Source organism: Pinus tabuliformis, chromosome Q (genome assembly GCF_031772625.1).
Source record: "Pinus tabuliformis cultivar Carrire ecotype Pingquan chromosome Q, CPIR1, whole genome shotgun sequence".
NCBI classification, from domain to species: domain Eukaryota; kingdom Viridiplantae; phylum Streptophyta; class Pinopsida; order Pinales; family Pinaceae; genus Pinus; species Pinus tabuliformis.
Genome location: NC_142296.1, coordinates 944,882,641 through 944,887,318, shown reverse-complemented (window position 1 = coordinate 944,887,318; position 4,678 = coordinate 944,882,641). Strand labels below are relative to the sequence as shown.

At 39.9% G+C, this 4,678-nt stretch overlaps 1 non-coding gene across 1 annotated transcript; it reads right to left on the bottom strand.

Annotated features, from left to right (window-relative positions):
• Window positions 1–339: 339 nt before the first annotated feature.
• Window positions 340–500, bottom strand: LOC149222577 (U1 spliceosomal RNA). The gene has a single exon (XR_016249839.1). It is a non-coding gene; the product is annotated as a U1 spliceosomal RNA (small nuclear RNA).
• Window positions 501–4,678: the final 4,178 nt, after the last annotated feature.

Below are 4,678 nucleotides of genomic sequence, written 5' to 3'. Positions count from 1 at the left end.
TGGCAGCTGCAAACAAACAGTAACAAGAAGATTAGCACCACCAATATCAATCTGTGAAAGGGAATGGCAGCTGCAAACAAACAGTAACAAGAAGATTAGCACGAATCGCGTAGCATCCCTCTCCTCTCGCCTCGCAGCAGCAGCAGAGCACTCCGCTCGTCTCTCAACTATGCATGTAATCATGAAGTAAGACCTCCGGTAATTTATTCAACCGGATTTACAAATAGTTTGGTTTAAAGCAGAGCTGCGGACGCTAATTAATTGGACTGGAATTACAGACTGTTAGATTTAAGGACGCTCCCGTAGTTGCAGTTAACTTAATTTGATTTTAATTTTTGTGTGGAGGCCGCGCGAACGCGAGCCTCCGCTGCCACAAATTATGACGTGCACTCTCCTCGATGGGAGATGCTAGGTAAACCCCCCTCCCAAGTGCAATGGAAGTGGTCTTTCCTAGGCCATCGACCTTCTTGATCATCGATTGACCCCGCCCAGGTAAGTATGTTTTGAACATTCCCATCTTACCCCTCTATACCCCCTCCTTTCCTTCCGTGCATCCCCACTTTGAATGTGGGATATATATATCCACCATACAATAATGTCTCAATCCATAATTAAAAAAAACACACTCAATTGCTTAATTTCATCCTCATTAATATTCACACCCAATTGCTTAATTTCATCCTTATTACTATTGGTGGTGTTGAATGAAGAATTTCATCCTTATTACTATTGGTGGTGTTGAATGAAGAATTTCATCCTTATTCTTATTGCTCTCGTTGATAATTTCATCTTTATATTTTTCTTCACGCTCAATTTGTTAATTTCATCTTTACCTTATTATTCTTTTTGTTGTTCATCTCCATTACTGAAAGTGGGTAGGTAACATGGTGCACTCTCAATTCGTTAATTTCATCCCTGTTATTATCGCCGTTGTTGATACCCGTTAGTGAAACTGGGTAGCTAACATGGCCTTCATTGAGGTTCAAACCTTGCTCGATCCTTGTTCTTACCATTGTGGATATGCGTCCATGTACGGAATAATTGTTGCGGCTACGTGTAAGATATTGTCGGTAACTTTGGAATGATGTTGTCGAGTAGGCCTTTTCGGCTTTAAAAACAAGTGCCTTTTGTATGGAACGATGTTGTCGAGTGGGCCTTTTCAGCTTTAAAGGAAGCCATGTGCAATGCACCCACTTTACTAGTGCCCAATTGCGCTTGGAATGTGGTGCATCAGGTAGGGGTGTGGGCGCTATGTTGATGCAATTGACAAAAACGTGGGCAAGTCCACCTATGAGAAAAGACATGACGGCCATCTTTCGCGTAGTCGAGACTTGACACCCATATCTTATATGGAGTTGCTTCCAAATCGAGATCATCGTCATAGTTTGAAGTATTTTCTCGACGATAGGTTACCATCCTTGGAGAAACACAGATGGGTCACTAAGATGCATCCGTATGATTATGAGATCATATACAACAAAGGCAACGAGGCATCTGCTTTATTGCAGAAATATGAGGAGAAAGGATCTCTCTTTGCCCTATCCTTACAGTACTTGATTGCCTCGTCAACCTTGTCAAGAATGGCTCGATATTGACATGGCGGTTCAATTCATCCAAGTGCTTTAGGAGAATCCCAATCCCCCTGAGGGCTACACGCGGCAACAAGATACCTTGAAGCATAAAGCGTGCATTCTTTTGATTCAAAATTGTGCTTTAAAACAATGCCCGTCTTAGAGGAGTTGTGTTCATCTCCCACCACGGGCACTTTGGCTTTCAGGGTACCTACAAATCGACTACGCGCTCTTCCTTGCAGGAAGGCTTGAAAACACACATCTAGGATTTTGTACCTACATGTGGTGCTTGTTAAAGGAACAAGGGTGAGATGGTGAAGAAGCACCGCCACCACTAGCAATATCAACCACCATCACGACCGGCATTTCCATGGAATTCACAGTGGACCTTCTGAAAACAGACAACCAATATGTCACCATGCTGTTCTTCGACCACGTTTGCAAATGTGCTCACTTTTGTACCCTATCGGACCCATTTACACCTTCTGTGGTTACTCATGTTTCTGCGGACCCAATGTTTTAAGTTGCATCCCATCACACTTTCCATTGCATTGAATCGAGATCCCACACTCACCAACAATTTCAAGCAGGATTCGTTTAAACTTTAGGGTACTCAATCGAAAGTGAGCACTCGCCGTCATCCCCAAATTGATAGCCAGATAGAGGTGGTCAATAAGTGCGTGGAAACTTGTTTGAGATGCTTTGCCTCGAAAGGGCAACACCAATGAGAATGATGGCCACCCCTTACAGAATTGTGGCGTAATATCTCTCATCACGCTGCTACCTAAATGACGCCATGTGTTGCTGCCTATGGCCAAAAACTCCTAGCAGTGGCTTCCTATTTACCAGGCACACCCTAGCTACAAAAAGTTGACTTCACGCTTCACACCAAACCAAAGAAGCCATTCTTCGCAGGCTACGGGACAATTTGGTTTTAGCTCAAAATGGAATGAAGTGGGGAGATGACTAACATCGCTCGAGGAATGAGAATGGGTGTTCCTATTTGGACGAGGCAATTAGCTCTGATGTCTTTGACAATATAAGTTCCAAGTCTAGTGATTTCCAATTTTCTCATCTTACCCTTAGTTTTATTGCCATATATTGGTACAAGGTCTCCATTCTTGAATTGCTCATTTCTTATATTTGACCATGGCGAGATTTCGGTGCGCCTTTTGTTTTTATAGGCATTGTAATGCATGTCGTGAAGTCGTAATATCTATTGGTCTATCTTCCATAGGCGCCATCATGTCAAGTTTAAGCACGCATGTATTTTTTGTTGTCGGAGGCATCGAGTGCCACTGCTTTTTGTCCTTGCGTAATTGAAATGGGATATGGCATGTTTGTTCTTGTGGGTTTTCCCGTATGCTCTTAAGAATCTCAAGTCTTTGTCATCCTATTTATCCCTGCTGATGTTTCAAATTTTGGTCGGCCTCTTCATCGATATCTCGTTGGAAGACGCTGCTACTCCTTGGCCTAAGGGTGACAAAGAGAGCTCTTTATACGTTGAATGATGAATTCTTGCATTGATATCTTAATGGTATTATTTAAAAGTGGGTCCCTTTGTTAGGCACCTGTACTACTAGTGTAACCCCCTATTGTTATTTGTACAACCCCGTTATTATATTGATGTACCCGTGCAGTGCCCATATTGTTACTAATGTGCCCCATAGAAGCCCACTATTGTTATTGTTGTGCCCTTACATTACTATTGTTATGTCGGCTCCGATTATATTATGACCCCTTAGACTCTATATATGGAAAGGAGGTCTTGTCATCTGTATCATCCAAGAATTGTTCATTTGTGTAATGTAAAGGAGGTTGCCCCCTCGAAGAGGCTGAATTCTAAGGCCTTTATCTCTCTTTTCTATCTTTTTTGTGAGCTGGTTTCATAACACCCTTGATAACATATTATTAAACTAGCACTTGCACCATATTTGCAAAGGAAACGCCGTAAGGCAATAGATAGAATATAACACTAATTAATGCTTCTTTGGCAACTGTTGAAAGACAAAAAAATATCAAGAAAAGGCAAGGACTGTGGATATAATGAAATCTTACTGCTCCCTTGGGCTTTAGAAATCACGAATCTTATGTTGTAGAAAACAAATCATGATTCCTATGTAAGGCAATAGATAACACATAACACTAACTAATGCTTGTAAGGCAATAGATAGCATATAACACTAATTATTGCTTGCTTTTGACAACTGTCGAAAGACAAAAAAATAGAAGGACCATGCTATAAAGAAATCTTACTGCCTCCTTGAGCCTTACAAATCATGAGTCTTATGTTGAAGAAAACAAATCATGAGCCCTTTGTTGAAGAAATAGATCTTGATTTGCTACCTAAGGTTGTTTTGGTACAATTCGTCCATATTTATTCTTGGTCACTCCTCGTGCTAGACAACGGTACAAAGAAATTTTTTATAGTTTAAAACATGTGTGTACAAAGGACTATAACAATTTTGTAAATAAATTTTGAATTTCTCCAACAATTTGGAAAAGGAAATATATATTTTTTGTAGGGCATTATCCTACCTACAAGTTTAAGACTTTTTTGTTTTTGTTTTAGGGAACTCATTTATCTTCCTCAAACACAAACAGTTTGAAACACCGACCAGAAATCTCAAATTATAAGCCAAAATTAGAACTTTGTTTGTAAATGAATGAAAAAAAAACTAAGATTCCACATGCAACAAAACAACAAATTGGTTTTACTCCCAAGCCAATTCGACTACCCAATTGGTGCAATTTGATAGATTAGGACTTAAGATAGATCTATGTTTATATTTGCATATCTTCCCAAAGCCTTTAGATCTATGATTGACCATGGTTGATTTTCATATTGAAACAATCTTTGTCACAATGAGACGTTGGAACAGGCAACTAGTCTTCTTCTTCACGTTGGACCATGGATGACCATGATTAATAGACCAAGGGATTTATATTAAAACTTAGATTACTATTATAAACCATGTGAATAATATTATACCCTATGGAATTTGAACCCTTGGATTAATAAAACCCAAGGGATTGAGACAATAATTTTCATATTTTGATATTAGAACCCGAGGGATTGAGACAATCTTTCTCACAATACGAGGTCA